The 10,956-nt window shown below is 42.4% G+C and overlaps 1 protein-coding gene across 2 annotated transcripts in view; it reads right to left on the minus strand.

The window, feature by feature from the left end:
- The window catches only part of TDRP (testis development related protein), a 38,000-nt gene extending 37,635 nt beyond the window's left edge, over positions 1-365 (minus strand). For both annotated transcript variants that reach the window (XM_073336182.2, XM_073336180.2), the window contains exon 1: positions 288-365. The gene's annotated coding sequence lies outside the window, so the exon portion shown is untranslated. The remainder of the gene's footprint in view (positions 1-287) is intronic.
- Positions 366-10,956: the final 10,591 nt, after the last annotated feature.

Genomic DNA, 10,956 nt, shown 5'->3' on the forward strand with positions numbered 1-10,956 from the left:
CGGCCCTATACCAGCCCCAACCCCCTCCCCTCTCCTGCCCGCATCCCCGCCCCGCCGGCCCAGGCGGCCCCCGCCACCCGGGCCAGTGCCCGGCTCCGTCCCAGGGGGCTGCGCCTTCTCGGGCCCCTCCCGCCGGCCGCTCTGTCCCCTGGTCGCAGCGGCCGCGAGGAGCTCGGCCGGGAAGGTCCCGCCCCCGGCCGGCTGAGCGGTCCGAGCGCGGGGCTGACAGGCCCGGAAGGCGGTGGCCGGGGGAGGGAAATGCCGCTGTCTCTCTGGCCCCTTCTCACCTGTGACCTTCCCCCACCAGAGCCGCGGCCCGGAGCCGCCGAGCGGCCGCTGCCATGTTTGCGAGTGGCGGCGGCGGCGGCGGCGAGCGGAGGGAGGGCGGGGGGAGCACGGGCTTTCCGGTCACCACGGCAACCAGGGCGGCTCCGTCCGGCCTCCCACATCCCGCCGGGGCCTACCGGGGGAGAGGGGCGGCCCTCTGCGTGCCCGCCGCCGAGCGCTCGCTGCCCCAGAGCATCCACATATCAACGCCCCCTCTTCACAGTGCCCCACGCACAGAGAGCCTCCCGTCCCTTCACACTATCCCGTGCACACAGACAGCACCCCCATCCTTCACAGCACCCCCACACAGAGCACCCCACTCCTTCACAGCACCCTCAGACCGCCCCCAAACAGACAGCACCCCAGCCCTTAACAGTACCTCACTCTTTCCCAGCACCCCTACAGACAGAGCCCTGGACAGACAGCATCTTACCCCTTCACATCCCTCAGACCACCCCACCACACAGACAGTACCTCTCCCCTTCATAGCATCCCATACTGAGCATGCCACACAGAGCACCCCACCCCATCACAGCACCCACACACAGACAACACCCCAGCCACCCTTTCACAACACCCCCAGACCAACCCCACACAGGCAGCACCTCACCTCTTGACAGCACCCTTGCAGACAGGATCCCACCCCTTCAAAGCACCGGTAGACCAGCCTCAACACAGACAACACCTGGCCCAGACAGCATAGTATTAGGGGAAACCATTTCACTAGGAGAGTGGTGAAGCACTGCAATGGGTTATCTAGGGGGGGGGGGGGGTGGAATCTCCATCCTTAGAGGTTTTTAAGGCCCGGCTTGACAAAGTCCTGGCTGGGATGATTTAGTTGCTGTTGGTCCTGCTTTGAGCAGGGGGTTGGACAAGATGACCCCCTGAGGTCTTTTCCAACCCTAATCTTCTATGATTCTATGATCTCACCCCTTTACAGCACCCCCATGCATAGAACACCCTGCACAGAGAGCACACTACCTCTTCACATCACCTCAGACACAGACAGCATCCCACATAGACCGCCCACACACAGGCAGCAGCACGCCACCCCTTCACAGCACCTCCATACAGAGCACTACACATAGTGAGCAGGCTACACAGCACCCCTCACACCACCCACACAGAGAGCAACCCCACCCACCAATCCATCCCTTCACAACACCCACACAGAGCACCCCCCACAAAGAGCAACTGCACATTACTCGCCACACAGACAAGACCTCTGGGCTACCCTACACTCAGAGAGCACTTCACCCTTTCATAGCACCCTACAACACACCCCAACTTCTCATAGCACTCCACACACAAAGCAATCTACACAGAGAGAATTTCTCACAACAGCCTCCACACACAGCACCCCATCCATCACTACCTCCCAAACACAGAGATGGCACCGCTTACAAACCATTCACAGAGACAGCACTCAGCACAGTTCCCCACATGTAGCATGCTACACAGTCAGTTCCCCTTGCCTCCTTTGTAAGGTGCTTTGAGATCTATTGATGAAAAGTACTATATGAAATATCAGTATCATTTTATTATTATATTAGTATGCCACTGCACACAAATACCTTCCCATAGACAGTACCTCACATGCAGACAGTATCCCCCACAGCCTTGCATACATACACGTACAGCAACCCACACAGTCACTACTCTACCCCCCAACCTTACCTGTACACTGTCACTTCCCACTGATCACCCACCACCCATACAATACCCCCACACAGACAACCCCGAGAACAAGTTTCCACAGTACTCTACACCATTGGTTCTCAAACTAGGGCCGCCACTTGTTCAGGGAAAGCCCCTGGCGGGCCGGGCCAGTTTGTTTACCTGCCGCGTCCGCAGGTTCGGCTGATCGCAGCTCCCACTGGCCGCGGTTCACCGCTCCAGGCCAATGGGGGCTGCAGGAAGTGGTGCGGGCCGAGGGATGTGCTGGCCGCCCTTCCTGCAGCCCCCATTGGCCTGGACTAGCGAACCACAGCCAGTGGGAGCTGCGATCAGCCGAACCTGCAGACGTGGCAGGTAAACAAACCAGCCCAGCCCACCAGGGGCTTTCCCTGAACAAGCGGCGGCCCTAGTTTGAAAACCACTGCTCTACACACAATCATCTCTCACTCGTTGCACACACACAGCATCCCTAACAGTGCCCTCCCTGCTCCACACAGTCACCAATCACCCCACAAACATCACCTTCTACACAAAGTAGCCTCCTTACCCATGCAGGGACTGCACTCCACCCACTGTCCCCACACATGCAGTTACCTCCCACTCATCCCACTAGTTCTTCAACATCCATAAAGATTTCCAAGACAGAAAATACTCAAATTTCTAATTAGCTGAGCAAAGTGAGATCTTACACTCAACTCAATGGCATTTCTCTGTATGTTCAACCTGGAAATACCAGATTTGATATGTTTAATATTTTATAGATAAAAAATAAGCAGACGAATATCTTTAACTTTTTTCCCCGACAGCATGAGCTAAAGTTTAATGGAAAAGTTTAGTGACAGAAACAGGAGTTTGCCATTGAGCAAAAGAGCAGTGAGTTTTCCTTCAACAGTAATAACAACATTTAACAGTAAATACAATTTTTCCTTTAGATATTCATTCAAATTTCACCCAAAATATCTACTTAACATTTCAAATCAAAATTAAATTTAAAGATCTGAGTAATTATAAAATTTACAAATGTTAACTAAACCTTGGGACAAGTATGTGGGAGAATCTAGGTGACTCATCAGTCTTCCCTGAATTCTGGGAAGGTGGGATCATTATTATTATTTATTCTAATACTTATTTTACATATAGGGAAACTGAGACACTAAAAGATTAAATCCTCTGTGTACTACCAGCCATAGCCTTTTGCAGCACACCTCTCTAGGAGAGAACATCTCTATCTACGCCTGTTCAGCAAGGCTCAGAGGATGGTGTAGGTTCCAGAAACTCTTTACCCTCCAGTACGTCTCCTTGAAAGTTACAGGGTTCTCTTTTCTCCAGGCACATCTGCATGAAATAAGGTTTGGACCCACTACTTTCTCCAAGAGATGATCCCTGTGGATACAAAGTCCCTTCATGTAAATTAATATTCACCTTTCAAATGTTGAACAATCAAGCTTAGATACCATAACTAACAAACTAGTCTGCATGTCTGTCCCAGCCAGTTTCTGTATTGTCTTTTTCAAATAGATTGGTATTTTCTTCAATAGAAATTCCCATACAGGCACTCATTTTCCATTGTCATGAATTACGAATTAGGGATGGATGTTTACAGATCTGTCACGGTGCTCTTGGAAGCTGACTGATACCATCTGAGACTGTATGAATTGCTTATCCTTACATGCAATCACACATACCCAGCACATTTACTCACAATGGAGAGTGACAATGTTGCACTCCCTATTGTGCACCATACAAGGGCTTGCAGCATCAAGGCCTAGGTGAGTATATCTGTAGCCTACTTGCTCTACTCTTCTGAACCAATTATAAGTACATATAACAGTGTTTTGCTTAGGGCCCTTTGGGCTGCAATGTACTCCTACCTGCCTATCAGGAAAAGTGGGCATATTTAAGATGGAATGCTGAGTCCCCAAGGCCTGTTACTCAACATGCTGTACATACAAAAGGGGAGTTAGTTTACCTCAATGCCAGTGGATTCTGATCCCACACTGAATCAAAGGTTGCAAATTCAATATAGCTGTATCACATTTTGTGTCATAAAGTAGTGTCTGAATAACATGAACTGAAACCTTAGATGTATCATCATTCTAACCATTCTAACCATTCTGTCATAGAATCTGCAGCAATACTGTTTTAGGCCCCAACCTGGAAAATGCACCTGAGGAGTTCCATTGAGTTCAATGGTATTCATATGTGTTAAGTTTAAAATGCGTAAGTGTTTGTGGAACTGGGGCCTTACATGTTATAATAGGTTTTCCATCCAAGTCTGATTTATTTTCTTTTTTATCCCCATCTCCCATAGAACTAAATCTATTAACAGTGTATGGTAAAATTCCTTTCCAAATCCTCCATTAATATTAACTGAAACTTCAGAGGGCTGAAAGACAAAGCACATTTTCAATTATTAAAGACAGATCAGAGTTAGCATGAAAGTTCCCTTTAAAAGAGCAGGCTGGTTTGTATCTGGTTTTTTAGCCTCTTACTTCTCATTCATATCTAAAACTCAAAGGTTAATCAAGTGCAAGAGACAATCGCTAACATTTCCAATTTACATTTAATTATATTATCTCATATTAAAATAGTAGATAATGATTCTTAAGTTATTTAATTTAGTTTTCATTTGATCATATTAGTTGCTATATAAATAAATAGTTATGAATACATGATCCTACAGTTTTAATCTTATGTCTTTCTTTACCCTTTCCCCTCACTGTTGTTTATTACCCTAACTTGAAACATCATGTCTAAGATTAGGTCCCAACCCTGAAAATACTTATGCATGTGCTTAATTTTGCTCTCATGAGTGGACCCACTGGACTACTCACATGACTAAAATTAATCACATGTGTATGTTTTCAGAATTAGGGCCTGGGTCTGGTCTACATTACTTGCTGGATCGGTCCAGTAGGGGTTGATTTATCACATCTAATCTAGACATGATAAATTGACCACCGAGCCCTCTCCCATCAACTCCAGTACTCTACCAAGGCGACAGTCTCAGGTGGAGTCAACGGGAGAGTGTCAACTGTCGACTTATCGCAGTGAAGACACTGCAGTAAGTAGAACTAATCTAAGTACGTCGACTTCAGCTATGTTATTTACATAGGAAGTTGCATAACTTAGATCAATACCCTACACACACACACACACACACACACACACATGTGTGTAGACCAGGCCTTAGACTGCAAACTCTTCAGGGGCAGGGACCTTGAGTTAAATCCTGGTCTCATTGAAGTTAATGGAAAGATTCATATTGACTTCAGTGGAGTCAGGATTTCACCCCTTGCTTTCTGTTTTTTCTGAGATGCCTAGCACACTCTTGGGCAGTACCAATATTTCATATTGATATTTCATGATCCTGTTTCTTTAAACAATTCAGTTTGTTTACAGACTTCTGAAGTTTAGAAACCTTTGGGTTTTTCATCCTCTTTTAAAAGCTAATTATATAAAAATATCAACATTTTTCCGCTGTCCTCCAGATTAGAAAGTGCACCCCATGAACTCGGCTTGCCTGGTATGAAGGGGAGGCCAGACTCCTAAGGGATACACTCAGTTACAGTGTTTTCTCTTTTATCCTGCTACAAGATGGTCTAAAAACTGATTCAGTGGTGGTTATCAGCAGGATGATAGGAAGTGTGAGAAACTGGGACATTTTGTGGGGGGGGGGGAGGGGAAGGGAAGGTGTAGTTGCCTATATAAGACAAAGCCCCTAATATCAGGATGGTCCTGATAATATCGGGACATCTGGTCACCCTAGCAGTGTGACTTATTTCCTAGAATGCATTGGCTTTATAATGTAGGAAGATTGTGTCTGGAGAAATCCCACCAAGACACAATAAATTATGCCTCAAATATTAACTCAAGAAAAAAATATTAAAAATATACCCCTTCCATAGTGAGTGTCCCCTACCAATAATATATAAAAACCCAACTTCTCAAATCATTTCCATACCTCAGAAAAGGAGAAGCTCTTATCTAATTATTAAAGCAAATCATCCACCCTGCCCCCAACATCAGTGAAGTCTTTCTGGAAGTAAAAACCTAGGTCCACAACTGATGAGAAGAGAAGTGGCAATAGCGACTATAAATAGGCTTGGAAAGATTAGATTTTTATCAGTAAATGTTAGTAAAAATCAATTTCACCATACACACTCAAACTAATTCAAAAATATTTTCATCTACAAATAATCAAAATTTACAGATAGGCAAAGTCAGAAAATTGTTGTTTGAAAAATTCTTAGTTTGATTTAAAAGGCTATGTACTTTGACATTTGATGTTGACAGTTTGTGTGTTAATGTTTATAAAGTTTTAACTTTTTGAATCTCAACATCTGTTGTCATTAAATAATTATTTTCTGACACCCCATACTTTCTCACAACTGAAAATTTAAATCACTAAAATTCTTCAGAAAAAATGCTTAAAATTCATATTTGTGCACAACTGTGAAAATGTAAATCAATAAAAATCTAAAAAAGTTTAAAGATAAATATCAATATCAGTTGAAATTATAAAAAAACAAAAATCAAATTTTGTCAAGCCTTGCTATAAAATACTAAATGATCTGATCCACCCACATTAGTAATGTGTCTCCAACTAGGGCAAAGCTTTTGTCACAGGTGAAAATAAAGTAGTAAGTGCAGCCATTAGAAAAAGGAAATACTTCTTAACTTTAACTTCCTAAAACAATAACAAATCAGTGTCTATAGCCTATTGTATTGAATAGGCTGTGTCTCAGGTCCAGCAAGGGATAGGATGTTAAAAAAAATATCATTTACTGTTGCAACATTAAATGGCTAAGCATGATTCAAGGTTTCATGCCAAGTTATTGCTGGCTTATGTCCATTGTAACAACCACCAGTTAAAATCTCTTTAACCCATTATTAAACTCACAGAAAAATAAACAAAATATTTAAAGCATTTCAAAACTAAGAATTAAGGAAAGCTTTCATTTTAACAATTTTCCTTATTCCCTTTAGATGTGCAACGTCTCCATATGGAAAAACTTCTGTTTGACAGTCTCTTTAGACAGCATTATAGATTGTATTAGAAGTTCTTTTTGGAAGAAGAGAGACAACGTTCATTTATATGGTCTTGAGCTATTATTATTTTTGAAATTCAATCCTGTTTCCTTTAAGAAAAGATATGCCAAATGGAACAAAAAAAGAATAACAAACACGGAAAATGAAGCTTCTGTCTCTGGTCCTTACTTTTACTTGCATACTAGCTGCTGGGAAAGTGAAGGCAGAGTACAGGGTCGTATATACCACAATGAGAACTGACATACTTTTTACCAGCATCAAGCTCTGTAAGGCATTGCTTTGACCTTGGCTTTTTCAACACAGGATCTCAGCAGTGTTCCAAAAGGTGAAGTTGTTTTGGCTGACTAATCCAGATTCTTATTAGATAGAAGGCAAAATGAGAAGGATAAGAAAGAAGACAATTAGGGTAGAGGAAGGAAAATGCCAAACTAGGAATGACAGTCAGAAGCAATGGCTTACATCCCCGATGTTTTTCAGGATTTAGCTGAAGCCGGTAGAGGTGGTGACATCCCCCATTTTTCTCTCTAATTAGTGAGGTCAAGACCTCTGTCTGAATCGGGACAACAAAGGCCCAGTGGTGTTATGGTAGATCGCAGGATGCCAAGAGATTTCTGGGAGGAGGAGAGCAGGGGGAGTTGCAGCCATTATGGCAAAACTCTTTCCTTCCAATCCATTCATCCCATTGTTCCCTTTCAGGGACCCCCAAATAAGCAATGTCCAAAAAGAGGTGTCAACTTCATCTGATTAAACTTAACCACTCAAAACACATTTTGGTGATTTCAGCTATAAACGTTTCCTCCCATTTTTAGAATATTTCAACTTGTCATATCCACTCACGAGTCTGTCAGGAGCTTTAAAGACCCCTTATCACCATTCTTTTAACTTAAACAATCTAGTTCGTGCCAGTCTTTCTGTCTCCAACTTCTTCTTACCCTTCTACACAATTTAGTATAATGAGCTGAGTTGGACTTTTGTTGCCTTGAGCAACATAGAATACAGGCCTCTGCACAATAAACTGCTATAATAAATGAAAATTTCTTCCCAACCTCATGGCAGTAATCACAGAAATCATCAAAATGTATGCCTGAAAGGGACTTTGACAGGTCATCTAGTCCAGTCTCCTGCAGGGGACTGGACATTTTCCCATGACGTCCACCTCATGGAAAAATCTAGGATCGTGGGTGATAAGCAGGACAATAACAGGTTTTGGATGGCAACAGAACACAAGTTATGTAAGTCTCCCAAACTCTGAACTCATACTAATAAAAACTTTATATTACATCACACCATCATGTTCTGTTTGTCATATTTGTTTCAGAGAAGCTAATTTAGAAATGATTTAGAGAGTTTTACAATTTTCTATTTGTAACTCTTTTCTTGTAAATCCAGGTTTGTACCAGTATAGTAAAACCACCACCCACAAGTGAAACAGGCTATACTGGTAAAAAGGCAGCTATGTCTACACTAAGGACGTCAGCGTAGCTATGTTAGTCAGGGATCACACCTGTTCACACCCCTGATTGACATAGGTATGCCTGCAAAAGTCTTGCACAGACATGATATTAAAATGGCTCTTCAAACAGTTCCAATTCTAAAAAATCAGCTTATTAGAAAAATGTTTTTGCTTTTCCTCTAAAAAACTACATTGGCTTAAAGCAAGGTTGAGCAAGGTTTACTCCTGAAGCAGAAACAGTTTTTCTATACATAAAAATGTTATGACTTAAAATCTTGTATCTCACTGCCTTGTCTTACTACAAACAAGCACTTTATTCCTTAAAAAGAGGAGATTCCCAGCTTCCCACTGGGGCCTTGTTACTTGTGTCTCATACTGGAAGGTCTTAAAATAGGGCTGTCAAGCGATTTAAAAAAATTAATCATGCGATTAGTCACACTGTTAATAATAGAATACCATTTATTTAAATATATTTGGATGTTTTCTACATTTTCAAATATATTGATTTCAATTAGAACACAGAATACAAAGTGTACAGTGCTCATTTTATATTTATTTTTATTACAACCTAATAGAAGTACTGTACTGCCATCTCTTTATCATGAAAGTTGAATTTATGAATGTAGAATTATGTACAAACAATAACTGCATTCAAAAATAAAACAATGTAAAACTTTAGACCCTACAAGTCCACTCAGTCCTACTTCAGCCAATCACTCAGGCAAACAAGTTGGTTTCAATTAGCAGGAAATAATGCTGCCCAAGTCTTTTTTACAGTATCACCTGAAAGTGAGAACAGGCTTTCACATGGCACTGTTGTCGCCGGCATCGCAAGATATTTACATGCTAAATGCGCTAAAGATTCATATGTCCTTTCATGCTTCAGCCACCGTTCCAGAAGATGTGTCCGTGCTGATGACCGGTTCTGCTTGATAACGACCCAAAGCAGAGCGGACATATGCATATTCATTTTCATAATCTGAGTCAGATGCCACCAACAGAAGGTTGATTTGCTTTTCTGGTGATTCGGGTGCTGTAGTTTCTGCAATGGAACGTTGCTCTTTTAAGACATCTGACAGCATTCTCCACACCTCATCCCTCTCAGATTTTGGAAGGTGCTTCAGATTCTTAAACCTTGGGACAAGTGCTGTATCTATCCTTAGAAATCTCATATGGGTACTTTCTTTGCATTTTGTCAAATCTGCTGTGAAAGTGTTCTTAAAACGAACATGTGCTGAGTCATCATCCGAGACTGCTATAACATGAAATACATGTTTCAGAGCAGCAGCCGTGTTAGTCTGTATTCGCAAAAAGAAAAGGAGTACTTGTGGCACCTTAGAGACTAACCAATTTATTTGAGCATAAGATTTCGTGAGCTCACGAATGCTTATGCTCAAATAAATTGGTTAGTCTCTAAGGTGCCACAAGTACTCCTTTTCTTTTTATGAAATACATGGCAGAATGTGGGTAAAATAGAATAGGAGACATACATTCTCCCGCAAGGAGTTCAGTCACAAATTTAATTAACACATTTTTTTTAATGAGCGTCACTCAGGGGTGTAAAAAATCCTAATCCCCAGTGTAGACCGCACTATGTTAACGGAAAGGCTTCTCTCATATACATAGCTACCGTCTCTCGGGCAGGTGGAGTTCCTACTCTGACAGGAGAAGCCCTCCCATTGGCATAGGTAGCATCTTCACTGAAGAGCTGCAGCTGCACTCCAGCGTTTTAAGTGTAGACCTGCCTTTAGATAAATAAAAAGTCACTACCAATTGCATTGAGAAATGAGATTTCTATGGAGAATGGAAAAAACATTATGCCATACCATCTACATGGAGAAATTAAGGAAAAGTTTCAGTTTATGTAATTTTCATCTGACATTGATCCAGCTCATTCTCTATTTTCCTCAGTTCAGCCCAGTCAATCGGGAGACAAGAGATAGAGTACAGAGTTAAGGCCCATAATATATGCCCGTATAATTACTTAGAAATACTGTACAGTAAGTGACACGGAAGTCCAGGAAGGTGATCACAGACTGCAGTAGTGCTGCAGCCTTTGATAAGGGCAGAATCCTGAGTCAGTGGGAGGGAGAGGGAAGAGAACTATATATACATCTACAAAATTCTTTGCATAGTTATGATTATAAACTAATTTTCTAGTAAGTATGTATAAGATAGCAGTGGTATGCCCCTATATTTTCCTAAAGAATGTAGCACGCCTGTTCATTTTTTTCTCATTTCTTCTAGTGATTCACTGGAATATGACTGTCTCAATCAGAATGTCTTTTTATTGTAAATGACAGACTTTTTAAAGTCCCACTCTTAGAGAGACAGGTTGAAATCCTGGCCTCATTGGAGGCAATGACAAAACTTTCATTGCTTCATTAGGGTCAGATTTCACCCCCAAAATATCTTGATTCAGACAGGAGAGAAAGCTCTTCATGTAG

This window comes from Lepidochelys kempii, chromosome 3 (assembly GCF_965140285.1).
Source record: "Lepidochelys kempii isolate rLepKem1 chromosome 3, rLepKem1.hap1, whole genome shotgun sequence".
Lineage (NCBI taxonomy): Eukaryota > Metazoa > Chordata > Testudines > Cheloniidae > Lepidochelys > Lepidochelys kempii.